This window comes from Schistocerca piceifrons, chromosome 8, assembly GCF_021461385.2.
Source record: "Schistocerca piceifrons isolate TAMUIC-IGC-003096 chromosome 8, iqSchPice1.1, whole genome shotgun sequence".
Taxonomy (NCBI): Eukaryota; Metazoa; Arthropoda; class Insecta; order Orthoptera; family Acrididae; genus Schistocerca; species Schistocerca piceifrons.
The window spans coordinates 62,448,091-62,468,561 of NC_060145.1; the positions used below are offsets into that span (position 1 = coordinate 62,448,091).

Here is a 20,471-nt window from a genome sequence, read left to right on the forward strand (position 1 = left end):
ACGTCTTCAAACCCCTACGACACTTCAGGCGCTCCGACAGGCACTGGTGCAAGAATGGCAGGCTATACCCCAGCAGCTGCTCGACCATCTAATCCAGAGTATGCCAACCCATTGTGCGGCCTGTGTACGTGTGCATGGTGATCATATCCCATACTGATGTCGGGGTACATGCACAGGAACAGTGGCGTTTTGTAGCACACGTGTTTCGGGACGGTTTTCTCAACTTATCACTAATACCGTGGACTTACAGATCTGTGTCGTGTGTGTTCCCTATGTGCCTATGCTATTAGCACCAGTTTCGTGTAGCGACACGTTGTGTGGCACCACATTCTGCAATTATCCTTAATTTTCGAGCATGAGTGTGTAAGGGGCGATCAAAAAGTTTCCGTTCGGAGGTTGTGCGATCCAGAATCAATGCCCTAATAAGGCAAATTGCCTTGAGCATTGCGGCAAACATCCCACCGACGTAACAGGTTGAAGATACCCGTTTGGTAAAATACCGTGTCTTCTTGCGTGAAGAAGTCCGTAGCTGCCTGCTGCACATCCTTGTCCGACAAGAATCATCGACCCTTCAAGGGCTTTTTAAAGGGACCGTAGGCGTGATAACCGCATGGTGAGAGACCAGTGTTATAGGGTGGGCGCTCGAGTCTCTCCCACTGGAGTTGCCGTAACTTTTGCGTTACGGCATTAGCGCTATGTGGACGCCTTGTGTCGAATAGCGATCAGCACAGAACTTCGCGCACGTCTCCACAAGGGTGGTGTGCGACAGGTGCATGTCTACCGGTGTTTGTCCTTCGGCTGGCAAGAAATCAACAACAGTGCGTAGGTTCTGTTTGGACGCATTTGGTAGTAACGTCGTCATAGTCCGCTTTTTCGGTTTTACTGAAAACGTGTCAAGACGACACGAACGCCACACTAGTCCCTCGCCTACATGTCGGTGCTTAAGAGATGAATACACTAAGCAGATTCAGAAAGATGTAGGTTGCAGTAGGTACTGGGAGATGAAAAAGCTTGCACAGGATAGAGTAGCATGGAGAGCTGCATCAAACCAGTCTCATGACTGAAGACCACAACAACAACATACAACGGAACTGGAGTCGTGCTACGTTGCACATACGCTGCAGCGACACCATCAAAGCGAAAATTTTTGATCGTCCCTTATATTAAAGTAAATTTACAGCAGTCTTCGAAACAGTTTATACATACGTCGGTACATACAAACACGCAACCTCACGCAAGCACGCACACAATATATATACTACATTATTCGCTGCTAAGTCATGGCATTGTTTTGACATACGAGCGCAGTTCGATAAGTAATGCAACACACTTTTTTTCTCGGCCAATTTTGGTTGAAAAAACCGAAAATTTCTTGTGGAATATTTTCAAACATTCCCGCTTCGTCTCGTATAGTTTCATTGACTTCCGACAGGTGGCAGCGCTGTACGGAGCTGTTAAAATGGCGTCTGTAACGGATGTGCGTTGCAGACAACGGGCAGTGATCGAGTTTCTTTTGGCGGAAAACCAGGGCATCTCAGATATTCATAGGCGCTTGCAGAATGTCTACGGTGATCTGGCAGTGGACAAAAGCACGGTGAGTCGTTGGGCAAAGCGTGTGTCATCATCGCCGCAAGGTCAAGCAAGACTGTCTGATCTCCCGCGTGCGGGCCGGCCGTGCACAGCTGTGACTCCTGCAATGGCGGAGCGTGCGAACACACTCGTTCGAGATGATCGACGGATCACCATCAAACAACTCAGTGCTCAACTTGACATCTCTGTTGGTAGTGCTGTCACAATTGTTCACCAGTTGGGATATTCAAAGGTTTGTTTCCGCTGGGTCCCTCGTTGTCTAACCGAACACCATAAAGAGCAAAGGAGAACCATCTGTGCGGAATTGCTTGCTCGTCATGTGGCTGAGGGTGACAATTTCTTGTCAAAGATTGTTACAAGCGATGAAACATGGGTTCATCACTTCGAACCTGAAACAAAACGGCAATCAATGGAGTGGCGCCACACCCACTCCCCTACCAAGAAAAAGTTTAAAGCCATACCCTCCGTCGGTAAAGTCATGGTTACAGTCTTCTGGGACGCTGAAGGGGTTATTCTGTTCGATGTCCTTCCCCGTGCTCAAACGATCAACTCTGAAGTGTATTGTGCTACTCTTCAGAAATTGAAGAAAAGACTTCAGCGTGTTCGTAGGCACAAAAATCTGAACGAACTTCTCCTTCTTCATGACAACGCAAGACCTCACACAAGTCTTCGCACCCGAGAGGAGCTCACAAAACTTCAGTGGACTGTTCTTCCTCATGCACCCTACAGCCCCGATCTCGCACCGTCGGATTTCCATATGTTTGGCCCAATGAAGGACGCAATCCGTGGGAGGCACTACGCGGATGATGAAGAAGTTATTGATGCAGTACGACGTTGGCTCCGACTTCGACCAGTGGAATGGTACCGTGCAGGCATACAGGCCCTCATTTCAAGGTGGCGTAAGGCCGTAGCATTGAATGGAGATTACGTTGAAAAATAGTGTTGTGTAGCTAAAAGATTGGGGAATAACCTGGTGTATTTCAATGCTGAATAAAACAACCCCTGTTTCAGAAAAAAAAGTGTTGCATTACTTATTGAACTGCCCTCGTATATAACAGTCGTCGTGCCAAACATTGCGTATGTAGCAGCGGTACCACGAGTCTGTTTACATTTGCGAACTCTTATACTCTCTCTCATTTCTGCGATAGTACAGTCCACTCGTACCCAACAACAGACTCAGGTGACGAGTTGTTTTTTTTTTTTTTTTTTTTTTTTTCCTTAAGTTGCGGGCAGCGTGGTGGACAGAGGAGGCAAGTCTCGGAGCGCATGCAGACGGTGAGTTCGAAGATGACGTCACAGGACCCGCAAGCGAGTGCAGAGGCATGTAGACGGCCGTTTTGTTTCTCGCTGAGTACGTTCTACATCTACATCCACGTGATTACTCTGCTTTTCACAATAAAGTGCCTGGCAGAGGGTTTAATGAACCACCTTCAAGCTGTCTCTCTACGGTTCCACTCTCGAACGGCACGCGGGAAAAACGACCACTTAAATTTTTCTGTGCGAGCCCTGATTTCTCTTATTTTATCGTGATGATCATTCCTCCCCATGTAGGTGGGTGCCAACAGAATGTTTTCGCAATCTGCGGAGAAAACTGGTGATTGGAATTTCATGAGAAGATCCCGTCGCAACAAAAAACGCCTTAGTTTTAATGATTGACACTCCAATTCCGGTATCATGTCTGTGACACTATCTCCCCTATTTCAGGATAATACAAAACGGGCTGCCCTTCTTTGTACTTTTTCGATGTCATCCGTCAGTCCTACCTGATGCGGATCCCACACCGCACTGAAATATTCCAGAATAGGGCGGACAAGAGTGGTGTAAGAAGTCTCTTTGGTAGACCTGTTGCACCTTTTAAGTGTTCTACCAATGAATCGCAGTCTTTGGTTTGCTCTACCCACAATATTATTTATGTGATCGTTCCAATTTAGGTTATTTGTGACTGTAATCCCTAAGTATTTAGTTGAATTTACAGTCTTCAGATCTGTGTGACTTACCGCGTAATCGAAATTTAGCTGATTTCTTTTAGTACTCATGCGAGTAACTTCACACTTTTGCTTATTCAGGGTCAATTGCCACTTTTCGCACCATACAGATATCTTATCAAAATCATTTTGCAAGTCGTTTTGATCATCTGATGACTTTACAAGGCAAACAATCTAAGACGGCTATTCAGATTGTATATATACTAAAATGGTATCTGTTCTTTCGGACATGTCCGAAAGAACAGATACCATCTTAGCATATATATAGTTCAGACTCACCGGCCACTTGACCATCTTCTTCTTCTGTGCGAATGCACAAACAGTGCCGGAACTCTAACGGAAATCGGCAACGCGCCGCGAGTAATGAGTATAATGGGCGGGGGCACTACGAATGTAGTGCGGGACAATACGTTGAGAATGTGGGTTTCGCAGGAGGCGTGCCAGAGATAAATCCCTGCAGTCGCGCTATCCTCTGTTTGCTCGGTGGCTCAGATGGACAGAGCGTCTGCCATGTAAGCAGGAGATCCCGGGTTCGAGTCCCGGTCGGGGCACATATTTTCATCTGTCCCTGTTGACGTATGTCAACGCCTGTAAGCAGCTAACGGTGTTCATTTCATTGTGATTTTATTCAGATTGTCTCCTATGTCGTTAATATAGATCAGGAACAATAGAGAGCCTATAACTCTTGGGGAACGACGGATATTACTTCTGTTTTACTCGATGACTTCCATCTATTACTACGAACTGTGACCTTTCTGACAGGAAATCACGAATCCAGTCGCAAAACTGAGGCGATACTCCGAAGGCACGCAGTTTCGTTAGAAGACGCTTGTGAGGAACGGTGTCGAAAGCCTTCTGGAAATCTAAAAATATGGAATCAATTTGACATCCCCTGTCGATAGCACTTACTACTTCATGAGTATAAAGAGCTAGTTGTGTTTCACAAGAACGATATTTTCTGAAACCGTACTGACTATGTGTCAATAAATCGTTTGCTTCCAGGTACTTAGTCCGCAGCTCGTGGTCGTGCGGTAGCGTTCTCGCTTCCCGCGCCCGGGTTACCGGGTTCGATTCCCGGCAGGGGCAGGGATTTTCTCTGCCTCGTGATGACTGGGTGTTGTGTGATGTCCTTAGGTTAGTTAGGTTTAAGTAGTTCTAAGTTCTAGGGGACTGATGACCATAGATGTTACGTCCCATAGTGCTCAGAGCCATTTGAAGCCTTCCAGGTACTTAATAATGTTCGAATACAGTATACGTTAATGTAGGACAGAATGCGGCTATAATCGGTGCGAAGTTCCCTCCGCCAAAAGCGGACAGTGTAGATGTAGATCTGTACGTTTAACTACAGACATACCGTGGGAGTCTGACGTTTGGGAAGCGCCACCGGCGAGGTCGTACCGGCAGTGGGTTTCTCACGCGCCATCGTGTCAAGGGCGCGTCATGAGAGATACGGCGGCCAATCCATGCAACGCCAGAGGCAACAGCCGTCGCGGTCGCCGTCAGCTGCTGTCGCGAAATGTTTATGCAGCCCCCCCCCCCCTCCTTCTTGCAGCGGTGTACCGTAGGTCTCTAGAAGAGCGTAGCGTTCCAGAACATTGGAAAAGAGCACAGGTCAGCCCCGTTTTCAAGAAGGGACGTCGAACAGATGTGCAGAACGATAGACGTATATCTCTAAGGTCGATCAGTTGTAGAATTTTGAAACACGTATTATGTTCGAGTGTAATGACTTTTCTGGAGACTAGAAATCTACTCTGTAGGAATCAGCATGGGCTTCGAAAAAGACGATCGTGTGAAACCCAGCTCGAGCTATTCGTCCACGAGACTCAGAGGGCCATAGACACGTGTTCCCCGGTAGATGCCGTGTTTTTTGACTTCCGCAAGGCGTTCGATACAGTTCCCCACAGTCGTTTAATGAACAAAGTAAGAGCATATGGACTATCAGATCAATTGTGTGATTGGATTGAAGAGTTCCTAGATAACAGAACGCAGCATGTCATTCTCAATGGAGAGAAGTCCTCCGAAGTAAGAGTGATTTCAGGTGTGCCGCAGGGGAGTGTCGTAGGTCCATTGCTATTCAAAATATACATAAATGACCTTTTGGATGACACCGGTAGTTCACTGAGGCTTTTTGCGGATGGTGCTGTGGTATATCGAGAGATTGTAACAATGGAAAATTGTATTGAAATGCAGGAGGATCTGCAGCGAATTGACGCATGGTGCAGGGAATGGCAATTGAATCTCAATGTAGACAAGTGTAATGTGCTGAGAATACATAGAAAGAAAGATCCCTTATCATTTAGCTACAATATAGCAGGTCAGCAACTGGAAGCAGTTAATTCCAAAATTATCTGGGAGTACGCATTAGGAGTGATTTAAAATGGAATGCTCATATAAAGTGGATCATCTGTAAAGCAGATGCCAGACTGAGATTCATTGGAAGAATCCTAAGGAAATGCAATCCGAAAACGAAGGAAGTAGGTTACAGTACACTTATTCGCCCACTGCTTGAATACTGCTCAGCAGTGTGGGATCCGTACCAGATAGGGTTGATGGAAGAGAGAGAGAAGATCCAACGGAGAGCAGCGCGCTTCGTTACGGGATCATTTAGTAAACGCGAAAGCGTTGCGGAGATGATAGATAAACTCCAGTGGAAGACTCTACAGGAGAGACGCTCAGTAGCTCGGTACGCGCTTTTGTTGAAGCTTCGAGAACATACCTTCACCGAGGAGTCAAGAAGCAGTATATTGCTCCCTCCTACGTATATCTCGCGAAGAGACCATGAGGATAAAATCAAAGAGATTAGAGCCCACACAGAGGCACACCGACAATCCTTCGTTCCACGAACAATACGAGACTGGAATAGAAGGGAGAACCGATAAGGTACTGCAGGTGCCCTCCGCCACACACCGTGAAGTGGCTTGCGGAGTATGGATGTAGATGTAGAACAATACCACTTACAATGATCAGCCAGAACGTTACTATCATATACCTAACAGTTGGAATGTCCGTCTTTGGCATGGACGTGCCGTGTCGTGGCATGGAAGCAATGAGCCCTTGGTAGGTCGCTGGAGAGAGCGTGCACCATATCTACACATACAAGTCACCCACATTCCGTAATTTTCGGGGAGGGGGGAGGAGGGGATGAATTCTGACGCCACGTTCAATCCCAACTCCATGTGTTTCATCGGGTGCAGATCAGGCAGGTTGGATGGCTAGCACATCAATTGGAACTCGCCAATGTGTTCCACGAACCACTCCATCACACTCCTGGTATTCTGACATGGCGCATTGTCTTGCTGGAAAATGCCACTGCCGTTGGGCAACTTCATCGTCATGAGAGGGTGTAAGTGATCTGCAACCACTGTACGGTACGTCTTGGCCGTCATGGTGCTTTGCACGAGCTCCACTGGACGCATGAATGCCCACGTGAGCGTTCCCCAGGGCACAATGCAGCCACCGCCAGGTTGTTTCCGTCCCACCGTACAGATGTAAACGAGTTGATCCTGTGGAAGACGACGGATTCGCGCCCTCCCATTGGCACGATGTAGAAGGTATCGGGATTCATCAGGACGTGCAATGCTCTGCCACTGTGCCAACGTCCAGTGTCCAGCGTCGATGGTCACGTACCCATTTCAGTCGTATTGGCTTATGTCGTAATGTTAACATTGGCACATGCGTGGGTCGTCGGCCGCGCAGCCCCATCGTCAAATGTGTTCGGTACAATATGTGTGCAGACACACTTGTACTCTGCCTAGCATTAAAGTCAGACGTTAGTTCTGCCGCAGTTTGCAACCTACGACGTCCGACATCTGTAATGAGGCGATAATTAAATCAAGACCCTACGCTGTCGACAGGCGTTGATATACATCAACGGGGACAGTTGAAAATCTGTGCCCCGACCAGGACTCGAACCCGGGATCTCCTGCTTACATGGCAGACGCTCTATCCATCTGAGCCACCGAGAGCACAGAGGATAGTGCGACTGTAGGGATTTATCCCTTGCACGCTCCTCGTGAGACCCACATTCCCAACTTAATGTCCACACAATACATTTCATTCTAAGAGAGCTGCATGGTCACCGATGGTATCTGTTCTTCGGACATGTCCGAAAGAACAGATTTCATCTTCATATAGTGAAGGCTAACCGGCCATTGAGTTCCTTCTTCTGTGCGGATGCACACATATTGCCCGAACTCTTACGGGACTCGGTAAGATTGTCTGCCGCGAGTAATGAGTGTAATGGTTCAAATGGCTCTGAGCACTATGGGACTCAACATCTGAGGTCATCAGTCCCCTAGAACTTAGAACTACTTAAACCTAACTAACCTAAGGACATCACACACATCCATGCCCGAGGCAGGATTCGAACCTGCGACCGTAGCGGTCGCGCCGTTCCAGACTGAAGCGCCTAGAACCGCTCGGCCACGCCGGCCGGCAATGAGTGTAATGATCAGGGGCACTACGAATGTAGTGTGTGGGCATTAAGTTGGAAATGTGGGTCTCACGGGGAGCATGCAAGGGATAAATCCCTGCAGTCGCACTATCCTCTGTGCCCTCGGTGGCTCAGGTTGATAGAGTATCTGCCATGTAAGCAGGAGATTCCGGGTTCGAGTCCCAGCCGGGGTACACATTTTCAACTCTCACCGTTGATGTATATCAACGCCTGTCGACAGCGCAGGGTCTTGATTTAATTATCATTTCATTCTAGAGCGCTTCATGGTCACTGATGGTATCTGTTCATTCGGACATGCCCGAAAGAACAGATACCATCTTCATATATCTATACTGAGGGGTGACCGTCCAGCCCCACCACATCTGGGCGTGGTTCCACATTGGTTTCGAGACGTGTTGAAGACACTCACCACAGCCTCCTCGAACACTCCACTTTTTTTTCTTTTTTTTTCCCACTAGCTGCTTATATTTTATGACCCACCGTCTAACTTCTTATGGTGGGTCGTATGTTGCCACTTAGCCGCTGTGACTGGGTCCGGGGTCCGGAGTGACTGAAAGTAACACCACCCCGGCTCCCGTCCCCAATCACACCGTTGCCCGTGTCCCGCCACGTGGAGGCGGGCTCTATTTGTTTGGATCCATTTGATATCTTTTTTTTGTGCAGCATTAAAAAAACTTATAACTAATACAAAATCAAGTAAGATAATAATAAACAAAACGAAATTAAATATTTAGAAAGAAAGAAGGGAGAGAACTGAATAGAGAAGGGATAGGTATAATATTGCCCGCCACCTGGTTGTGGGCGGCGGCCCGGGTCTTGGAATGACCCTCAAGACGCTGGCCGTCGCTCACCATGCCTTTAACATCTACCATCCTGAAAACTAACTTAACTAGAAGAGATTAGAGTACGCTAAAGCTAGACTAAGACCTCCATGTCCAGCCTGCTAAACTATTTACGATATACAATAGAGAGGTAACTGATTTTGTGCTTGGCTCAAAGTTGCTAATGAAAGGGTACTTGTGGTAAAAGTAATAAGGTAATGACGCTAACGGTTTGTGTTGAGCCTACAAGGCTCCTAGTATAGTACATCAGGCGCAAGCACCTCCCGGCCCCGCCGACAACACGACCTGAACACCCGACAAGTCGTGCAGTTTCCGAAATATGCGTGCCGAGCCTCCGGGCCTTCACAATCTACCCACTGTCAAACTCGGATAGACCGCGCGCCTTCCACATTCTACACACGGGCAACACTATTACTGATACACAAACAGCGTGCGTGTCTGATTAGCAGTCATTCCTCGTCAGGTCAGGGATTTTCACCTGCCTTGAGATGTTGTGTTGTCATTATTTCATCATCACTCATGAAAGAGGCGAGATTGGACTGAGCAAAGGTTGGGAATTTGTACGGGCGATGATAACCGCGCAGTTGAGCGCCCACAAACCAGACATCATCATCCTCGTCAGGTGACGCTGCTATCGCTTGGACGGGCTTACGTTGATAGCGAGTCGGTTCAAAAATGGTTCAAATGGCTCTGAGCACTATAGGACTTGACTACTGACGTCATCAGTCCCCTAGAACTTAGGACTACTTAAACCTAACTAACCTAAGGCCATCACATACATCCATACCCGAGGCATTATTCGAACCTGCGACCGTAGCGGTCGCGCGGTTCCAGATTGTAGCGCCTAGAACCGCTCGGCCACCCCGGCCGGCTAGCGGGTCGGTGGCCACAGCGTTCTGTCTGATCATTGTTTTTATTGATCAGAATCTCGCGATCCAGTCATGGAAAAGCTTTCACCAGAAAAGCAGAATTCGGACCAGGCTGCGGTTGCTGCGATCAGGAGCTCGCACTAACGCCTTACCTAGGGACCGGTCTTCAACAGAAACTGGAAATCCCCACGGTATTTACACTCCTGGAAATGGAAAAAAGAACACATTGACACCGGTGTGTCAGACCCACCATACTTGCTCCGGACACTGCGAGAGGGCTGTACAAGCAATGATCACACGCACGGCACAGCGGACACACCAGGAACCGCGGTGTTGGCCGTCGAATGGCGCTAGCTGCGCAGCATTTGTGCACCGCCGCCGTCAGTGTCAGCCAGTTTGCCGTGGCATACGGAGCTCCATCGCAGTCTTTAACACTGGTAGCATGCCGCGACAGCGTGGACGTGAACCGTATGTGCAGTTGACGGACTTTGAGCGAGGGCGTATAGTGGGCATGCGGGAGGCCGGGTGGACGTACCGCCGAATTGCTCAACACGTGGGGCGTGAGGTCTCCACAGTACATCGATGTTGTCGCCAGTGGTCGGCGGAAGGTGCACGTGCCCGTCGACCTGGGACCGGACCGCAGCGACGCACGGATGCACGCCAAGACCGTAGGATCCTACGCAGTGCCGTAGGGGACCGCACCGCCACTTCTCAGCAAATTAGGGACACTGTTGCTCCTGGGGTATCGGCGAGGACCATTCGCAACCGTCTCCATGAAGCTGGGCTACGGTCCCGCACACCGTTAGGCCGTCTTCCGCTCACGCCCCAACATCGTGCAGCCCGCCTCCAGTGGTGTCGCGACAGGCGTGAATGGAGGGACGAATGGAGACGTGTCGTCTTCAGCGATGAGAGTCGCTTCTGCCTTGGTGCCAATGATGGTCGTATGCGTGTTTGGCGCCGTGGAGGTGAGCGCCACAATCAGGACTGCATACGACCGAGGCACACAGGGCCAACACCCGGCATCATGGTGTGGGGAGCGATCTCCTACACTGGCCGTACACCACTGGTGATCATCGAGGGGACACTAAATAGTGCACGGTACATCCAAACCGTCATCGAACCCATCGTTCTACCATTCCTAGACCGACAAGGGAACTTGCTGTTCCAACAGGACAATGCACGTCCGCATGTATCCCGTGCCACCCAACGTGCTCTAGAAGGTGTAAGTCAACTACCTTGGCCAGCAAGATCTCCGGATCTGTCCCCCATTGAGCATGTTTGGCACTGGATGAAGCGTCGTCTCACGCGGTCTGCACGTCCAGCACGAACGCTGGTCCAACTGAGGCGCCAGGTGGAAATGGCATGGCAAGCCGTTCCACAGGACTACATCCAGCATCTCTACGATCGTCTCCATGGGAGAATAGCAGCCTGCATTGCTGTGAAAGGTGGATATACACTGCACTAGTGCCGACATCGTGCATGCTCTGTTGCCTGTGTCTATGTGCCTGTGGTTCTGTCAGTGTGATCATGTGATGTATCTGACCCCAGGAATGTGTCAATAATGTTTCCCCTTCCTGGGACAATGAATTCACGGTGTTCTTATTTCAATTTCCAGGAGTGTATTTTCCAGTGGGCACGTAATGCATACACTACGTCGATTCAAAATTTGGACATCTTATTCATGCAACATTTCACTAAACTTCGTTATTCACAGAACAGTTTACCGAAAGACGATGACAATAGTGTATATAGCTCACGCAGAAACACTTTATTTAAAAAATACTGATAACTTTACGACACCTCTAAATCATGTGCAAGCCAAAATTCAACTGTGTTAAAAGTGCGTTCGTTTTAAAACTGCCATAGATTATCTTTAGCACACATTTTCCTGTTTAATACACACTGCAGGAAAGCTTGGAGAGACATATTGGTCACATTCACCGCTTATAAATAAACGCGCGTCTCATCCACAAGTATTCATTATATTTCTTCAATCCTTACACGTTTCAGCGTCAAGTAATTTCAAAACTTAATGAAAAGAAAAAGGGTACATTGAGAAAAACATGAACAACAAATGGTTCAAATGGCTCTGAGCACTATGGGACTTAACAGCTGAGGTCATCAGTCCCCTAGAACTTAGAACTACTTAAACCAAACTAACCTAAGGACATCACACATATTCATGCCCGAGGCAGGATTCGAACCTGCGACCGGCATGAACAACATCAAATGAACACAGTATGTTCACACACACTACACTGTGTACGATATGTACACAGCAGAATAAGCACATACTGCAATTCTATTGGTACCAACTACACCGTCAAAGTTAGTCACATGAAGTGAAAACTGGTTTAAGTGTGGCCACGGAACGTTGAAGAGAACACTCTGCAAGATGGCGACAACGCACAAAAATGGCATTCTTTTACAACGAATATACATGTTCTGTACTTGCCAAAATAGTAATTGTACATTTTACAATCATATTAGCACAATAATGTGTGGTTCATGGTGTGGGTTCTTGTAGTCATGTCCTAGTTCATGAACCACGGGCAACGTATGAGTGGCCAAGTAAGTGGTCCCGACAGGCGGGATACCAGTTCCTTTGGAATAAGGCTGGGCATCTCGGACATATTCTGAGTCGTGGTCACCTTTGTGCTCAGACGGCAAAGACTACCAAATCCACCGGTTAGTCCCTCAACCGTTGGGGGTAAAACTCAATGGGACCCGGGGCAAGTAAGGCTAGCAACCTGCTTCCCTGGTACTTTAAATATGATGCTGGCAACAATCAGAGCAAAATGCCTCTGACCTTTGGAGGTGACGGAGTCCCACCTCTAACTGACAAACCAGGGACTCCTAAGACACGACGTGGCAAACAAATGGTCATGAGATGGGGAGCTATTAATATCAATGGGGGCTACTCTGGGAAGAAGGTAGAGCTGGCAGAGGCTGCAAGTAAGATGGGGCTGGACGTTTTAGCTGTTAGTGACATTCGAGTAAGGGGTGAGAAAGAAGAGGAAGTGGGAGAATACAAGGTCTACCTGTCAGGAGTCAAAGCAGCAATAGCACAATTGGGGTGTAGGGCTTTACATCAGGAAAGAAATGGAACCCAGCGTAGTTGCAATAAGGTATGTAAACGAACGACTGATGTGGATAGATTTGACAGTGTCTAGCAAGAAAATTAGGATTGTGTCAATATATTCGCACTGTGAAGGGACAGATCAAGATAAGATGGATAGTTTTTATGAGCCACTCAGTGATATAGTTGTTAGAGTAAAGGAAAAGGACAGTGTTCTGATCATGAGTGATTTTAATGCCAGGATTGGAAACCGAACAGAAGGGTATGAAAAGGTTATGGGTAAATTTGGAGAGGATATGGAGGCCAACAGGAACGGGAAACAACTCTTGGATTTCTGTGCCAGTATGGGCTTAGTAATCACAAACTCCTTTTTTAAACATAAGAACATTCACCGGTATACTTGGGAAGGCAGGGGAACCAGATCTGTCATTGACTATATAATAACAGATCAGGAATTCAGGAAGGCTGTGAGGGACACACGTGTATTCAGGGGATTCTTTGATGACACTGATCATTATTTAATCTGCAGTGAAATTGGGATTGTGAGGCCGAAAGTGCAGGAGGTCAGGTCCATATGTAGGAGGATAAGAGTGGAGAAACTTCAGGATAGGGAAATCAGGCACAGGTACATAACAATGATCTCAGAAAGGTACCAGTTAGTTGAATGTAGTCAATTACAGTCATTGGAAAAGGAATGGACAAGGTACAGGGACACAGTACTAGAAGTAGCTAAAGAATGTCTTGGAACAGTAGTTTGTAAAGGTAAAATGAAGCAAACAGCTTGGTGGAATGACACAGTCAAGGCAGCCTGTAAAAGGAAAAAGAAGGCGTATCAAAAATGGCTACATACTAGAACTCAGGTAGACAGAGAAAGTTATGTTGAAGAAAGAAACAAAGCCAAACAGATAATTGCAGCATCCAAGAAGAAATCATGGGAAGACTTTGGAAACAGGTTGGAGACTATGGGTCAAGCTGTGGAACACCATTTTGGAGTGTAATTAGCGATCTTCGAAAGGGAGGTAAGAAGGAAATGACAAGTATTTTGGACAGGTCAGGAAAACTGCTGGTGAATCCTGTGGATTGCTTGGCCAGATGGAGGGAATATTTTGAAGAGTTGCTCAATGTAGGTGAAAATACGATCAGTAATGTTTCAGATTTCGAAGTGCAATGGGATAGGAATGATGATGGAAATAGAATCACATTTGAGGAAGTGGAGAAAATGGTCAATAGATTGCAGTGCAATAAAGCAGCTGGGGTGGATGAAATTAAGTCGGAACTCATCAAATACAGTGGAATGTCAGGTCTTAAATGGCTACACAGGATAACTGAAATGGCCTGGGAGTCGGGACAGGTTCCATCAGACTGGACAAAAGCAGTAATCACACCAATCTTTAAACATGGAAACAGAAAAGATTGTAACTACAGAGGTATCTCTTTAATCAGCGTTGTGGGTAAAATCTTCTCAGGTATTGTTGAAAGGAAAGTGCGAGTATTAGTTGAGGACCAATTGGATGAAAATCATTGTGGGTTTAGGCCTCTTAGAGATTGTCAGGACCAAATCTTTAGCTTACGGCAAATAATGGAGAAGTGTTACGAGTGGAACAGGGAATTGTATCTATGCTTTATAGATCTAGAAAAGGCATATGACCGGGTTCCTAGGAGGAAGCTATTGTCTGTTCTACGAGATTATGGAATAGGAGGCAAACTTTTGCAAGCAATTAAAGGTCTTTACATGGATAGTCAGGCAGCAGTTACAGTTGACGGTAAATTGAGTTCATGGTTCAGAGTAGTTTCAGGAGTAAGACAAGGCTGCAACCTGTCTCCACTGTTGTTCATATTATTTATGGATCATATGTTGAAAACAATAGACTGGCTGGGTGAGATTAAGATATGTGAACACAAAATAAGCAGTCTTGCATATGCGGATGACTTAGTTGTGATGGCAGATTCGATTGAAAGTTTGGAAAGTAATATTTCAGAGCTAGATCAGAAATGTAAGGACTATGGTATGAAGATTAGCATCTCCAAAAAGAAAGTAATGTCAGTGGGAAAGAAATATAAACGGATTGGGTGCCAAATAGGAGGAACAAAGTTAGAACAGGTGGACGGTTTCAAGTACTTAGGATGCATATTCTCACAGGATGGCAACATAGTGAAAGAACTGGAAGCGAGGTGTAGCAAAGCTAATGCAGTGAGCGCTCAGCTACGATCTACTCTCTTCTGCAAGAAGGAAGTCAGTACCAAGACAAATTTATCTGTGCACCGTTCAATCTTTCGACCAACTTTGTTGTATGGGAGCGAAAGCTGGGTGGATTCAGGTTACCTTATCAACAAGGTTGAGGTTACGGATATGAAAGTAGGTAGGATGATTGCAGGTACTAGTAGATGGGAACCAATGGCAAGAGGGTGTCCACAATGAGGAAATCAAAGAAAAACTGGGAATGAACTCTATAGATATAGCAGTCAGGGCGAACAGGTTTAGATGGTGGGGTCATGTTACACGCATGGGAGAAGTAAGGTTACCCAAGAGACTCATGGGTTCAGCAGTAGAGGGTAGGAGGAGTCGGAGCAGACCAAGGAGAAGGTACCTGGATTCGGTTGAGAACGATTTTGAAGCAATAGGCTTAACATCAGACACACTGAATAGGGGATCATGGAGGAATTATATACGGGGGCCTATGCTCCGGACTGAACGCTGAAAGGCATAATCCGTCTCAAATGATGATGATGATGATGATTAGCACAATAATGTATATGCATACACTTCGTGTCTATGGAAGAACAAAAGATATTGCATGAAACAGACATTTTGCTATCGATTACCTCTTGTGCAAATTACGCACAAAATAGAAAAAAAAATATAAATGCTATGGAAAGTATAAAATCATCTATAAACAGAGGAGAAGTCAGTCTATATGACAGGTGGGAAGCACTATGGGTGTTCCAGGAGAACTTTAGGAATGTTGTTGCTGTCGCCTTCAGTCCTGAGACTGGTTTGATGCAGCTCTCCATGCTAGTCTATCCTGTGCAAGCTTCTTCATCTCCCAGTACTTACTGCAACCTACGTTCTTCTGAATCTGCCTAGTGTATTCATTTCTTGGTCTCCCTCTACGATTTTTACCCTCCACGCTACCCTCCAATGCTAAATTTGTGATACCTTCACGCCTGAGAACATGTCCTACCATCCGGTCCCTTCTTCTTGTCAATTTGTGCTACAAACTCCTCTTCTCCCCAATTCTATTCAATACCTTCTCATTAGTTATGTTATCTACCCATCTAATCTTGAGCATTCTTCTGTAGCACCACATTTCGAAAGCTTCTATTCTCTTTTTGTCTAAACTATTTATCGTCCATTTTTCACTTCCATACATGGCTACACTCCATACAAATACTTTCAGAAACGACTTCCTGACACTGAAATCTATACTCGATGTTAACAAATTTCTCTTCTTCAGAAACGCTTTCCTTGCCATTGCCAGTCTACATTTTATATCCTCTCTACTTCGACCTTCATCAGTTATTTTGCTCCCCAAATAGCAAAACTCCTTTACTACTTTAAGTGTCTCATTTCCTAATTCCCTCAGCATCACCTGATTTAATTCGACTACATTCCATTATCCTTGTTTTGCTTTTGTTGATGTTCATCTTATATCCTCCTTTCAAGACGCTATCCATTCCATTCAACTGCTCTTCCAAGTCCTTTGCTGTCTCTGACAGAATTACAATGTCATCGGCGAACCTCAAAGTTTTTATTTCTTCTCCGTGGATTTTAATACCTACTCCGAATTTTTCTTTTGTTTCCTTTACTGCTTGCTCAACTTTAGGAAGCCCCGTTAAAATTCTATCTCTCATACATACTCTTATACAACTACTGCTAAAACAAATTTACTTCACTGCCTGTAGCACATTTGTATTCTTCGTTTTTTTCTGTATTTTATGATAACATGTAAAATATAATAGCCCTGTATTTGTCCGTTTGTAATTTCTGTAATACGCGCGTCTATAAAAGAGGAGCATGCGCAAAGCAGTAGTCAGTCAGTGCCCAGTAACCGACAGCTTGGCGATGACCCTGTAACGTAAACATGTAAGTCAGTCAGCCAGCCAGCAGGTCATCGGAACTCACTTCGAAGCGGGACTCTGCACCGTAGACTGTTCTACCCCAGTCAACATGGTTCCAGGTGGAAGACGTCTCTGGACACTCCTCGAACAGAGGTGGCGTACCAATCTGACTGTCACCCGCTATCCAGGCCGACAACCAGAGGTTATGGACTGGGGTTTCATTTCATTCCATAGGAGGACCCCTCTGTTTGTCATCCGAGGCACACCTACAGCACAGCGGTACGTCGACGATATTCTAGGTGCCGTTTCTTTGGCCTTCATGGCAAGCCATCGTGGGGTTATATTTCCACAAGATAATGCCCACCCACAGACGGCGAGAGTTTCTATTGCGTGTCTTCATGGTTGGCAAATCCTGCCTTGACCAGCAAGGTCACCGGGTCTCTTCCCACTTGAGAACGTTCGGAGCATTATGGGCAGTGCCCTCCAGACAGATGTGCATTTTGACAGTCTAAACGCACCAATTGGATAGAATTTGGCACCATATGCCTCAGAAGGGCAACCAACAACTGTGTCAATCAGTGCAAGGCCGAATAACTGCTTGCATAAGGGACGGAAGTCGACCAACGGCCGGCCAGAGTGGCCGAGCGCTTCTAGGCACTCAGTCAGGAATCGCGCGACCGCTACGGTCGCAGGTTCGAATCCTGCCTCGGGCATGGATGTGTGTGATGTCATTAGGTTAGTTAGGTTTAAGTAATTGTAAGTTCTAGGGGACTGATGACCTCAGAAGTAAAGTCCCATAGTGTTCAAAGCCATTTAAACCATTTCGACCAACGTGTTATAGACTTTTTCAATTTGGGAAGCTTTCTCTCCTCAATAAATCGTCCATTTTTTCTGAAATTGTATTGACTCGTCTGTCTATACACGTACACTACACCCACCGATTTTCGTCGGGTACGGATAATTCCTTAGTGCTACGTCTTTTTTGTTTGTTTGTTTAGAGTATATGTAGGCCTTTTGCATCCTATGTTTCGAAGCCATTATGGTCACAGCGTGTGTCTGGACAGATAGCTGTCTCTGATTTGCTCATTGATTTAACAGAAGACCAAAACTTGTTAGTATTTCTGTCAGGTCGGATAAAATTTTAATTTCGAATGCTTCACGAACCACGTCCACATGTTAATAAAGCAGCAGCTGTAGTGAACTGCATTCGGTGAACGTCTCACTGCCTTGGGGGACATTCTGGTGCGCATTGAACTGAGCGTTTCTCGCCCTTACTTTTAGGTTGGTGCTAAAGTTCTTAGCGTTTTTCCGTAATTGTAATAAACACAACAGATACATATAACACAGACTCTATAACGGAGTCATCAATAATAGACTACTGGCCATTAAAATTGCTACACCAAGAATGAATGCAGATGATAAACGGGTATTCATTGGACAAATATATTATACTAGAACTGACATGTGATTACATTTTCACGCAGTTTGGGTTCATAGATCCTGAGAAATCAGTACCCAGAACAACCACCTCTGGCCGTAACAACGGCCTTGATACGCCTGGGCATTGAGTCAAACAGAGCATGGATGGCGTGTACCGTACAGCTGCCCATGCAGCTTCAACAGGATACCACAGTTCATCGAGAGTAGTGACTGGCGTATAGTAACGAGCCAGTTGCTCGGCCACCATTGACCAGACGTTTTCAATTGGTGAGAGATCTGGAGAATCTGCTGGACAGGGCAGCATTCGAACATTTTCTGTATCCAGAAAGCCCCGTACAGCACCTGCAACATGCGGTCGTGCATTATCCTGCTGAAATGTAGAGTGTTGCAGGGATCGAATGAAGGGTAGAACCACGGGTCGTACACATCTGAAATATAACTTCCACTGTTCAAAGTGCCGCCAATGCGAACAAGAGGTGACAGAGACGTGTAACCAATGGCACTCCATACCATCACGCCGGGTGATGTGCCAGTATGGCGATAACGAATACACGCTTCCAACGTGTGTTCACCGCGATGTCGCCAAACACGGATGCGACCATCATGATGCTGTAAACAGAACCTGGACTCATCCGAAAAAATGACGCTTTGCCATTCGTGCACCCACGTTTGTCGTTGAGTACACCATCGCAGGCGCTCCTGTCTGTGATGCAGCGTCAAGGGTAACCGCAGCCATGTCTCCGAGCTGATAGTCCATGCTGCTGCAAACGTCGTCGAACTGTTCGTGCAGATGGTTGTTGTCTTGGAAACGTCCCCATCTGTTGACTCAGGGATCGAGACGTGGCTGCACGATCCGTTACAGCCATGCGGATAAGATGCCTGTCATCTCGACTGCTTGTGATACGAGACCGTTGGGATCCAGCACGGAGTTCCGTATTACCCTCCTGAACCCACCGATTCCATATTCTGCTAACAGTCATTGGATCTCGACCAACGCGAGCAGCAGTGTCGCGATACGATAAAGCGCAATCGCGATAGGCTACAATCCGACCTTTATCAAAGTCGGATACGTGATGGTACGCATTTCTCCTCCTTACACGAAGCATTACAACAACGTTTCACCAGGCAACGCCGGTCAACTGCTGTTTGTGTATGAGAAATCGGTTGGAAACTTTCCTCATGTCAGCACTTTTAGGTGTCGCCACTGGCGCCAACCTTGTCTGAATGCTCTGTAAAGCTAATCATTTGCACATCACAGCATCCTCTTCCTGTCGGTTAAATTTCGCGTCTGTAGCACGTCATCTTCGTGGTGTAGCAATTTTAATGGCCAGCAGTGTATATTCTCCTTCACTATTTGCAGTAGCCGTCTGCCAATACTGGGGTAACTTCTCGATTTCGCGACTGTAGAAATTATGTGCTTTTGAGGCGAAGAACTCGTCGAGTCATCTGAGCGTATTTTCGTCTGGAAGAAAACTTACTAGAAGGTTGTTCGGCAGACGGCGGAATAGGTGAAAATCTGAGGGCGAAGATCAGGCGAATAAGGTGGGTATCCTCTATACTGCTTTTTGTCCGTGTATGAGAATGCGGGCGGGTGTCATCGTTGAGTAGCATTTCACGATGTCATCCTGGTCGTTGTTCTCGGACTGCGTCTGCAAGGCGTCTCAGTTGTTGACAGTAAATGTCAGCAGTGACGGTTACAGCTCAGGGAAACAATTCGTAACGCACCACACCGCCGCTGTTCCACTTGATGTGTAACATTATCTTTTGTGGATTCTCGCAGGTCTTCCTGACGAGGCGTTGCTGCTTTGTTTCGACTCAACCACTCCTTTCTTGTCCTGATGTTAGCACAAAGACAATGTTTCTCGTCACGATTCAGTACTGGAATTTTCGGTGTTCTTCACGAACCAACTGGTGGCGAGCAAGCAGGTATGCACATATGGCCACACGCTGATTTTTGTGATTTTGGAATAGAGCATGCGGTATCCAATTTTTGGAACCTTCCCGGTTGCCTGCAAAGGTCACACAATGGTGGAATATTCGAAGTTCATCACATTTGCCAGTTCTCCAGCGCACTAATAGGGATCATTGTGGATTAATACGTTTGACTGATCTTCATCAAACCCCGAAGGTCTTCCTGAACGTGGAGACCCACTA

General features: G+C 46.6%; 1 protein-coding gene and 2 non-coding genes across 3 annotated transcripts in view; 1 reads left to right on the plus strand and 2 right to left on the minus strand.

Moving 5' to 3' along the window:
* Positions 1-20,471, minus strand: part of LOC124712077 (calcium uniporter protein, mitochondrial) — a 631,632-nt gene that overhangs the window by 442,517 nt on the left and 168,644 nt on the right. The window lies entirely within an intron of this gene.
* On the plus strand, positions 4,054-4,126 carry Trnat-ugu. Its single transcript has one exon. It is a non-coding gene; the product is annotated as a tRNA-Thr (tRNA).
* Trnat-ugu lies at positions 7,467-7,541 on the minus strand. The gene has a single exon. It is a non-coding gene; the product is annotated as a tRNA-Thr (tRNA).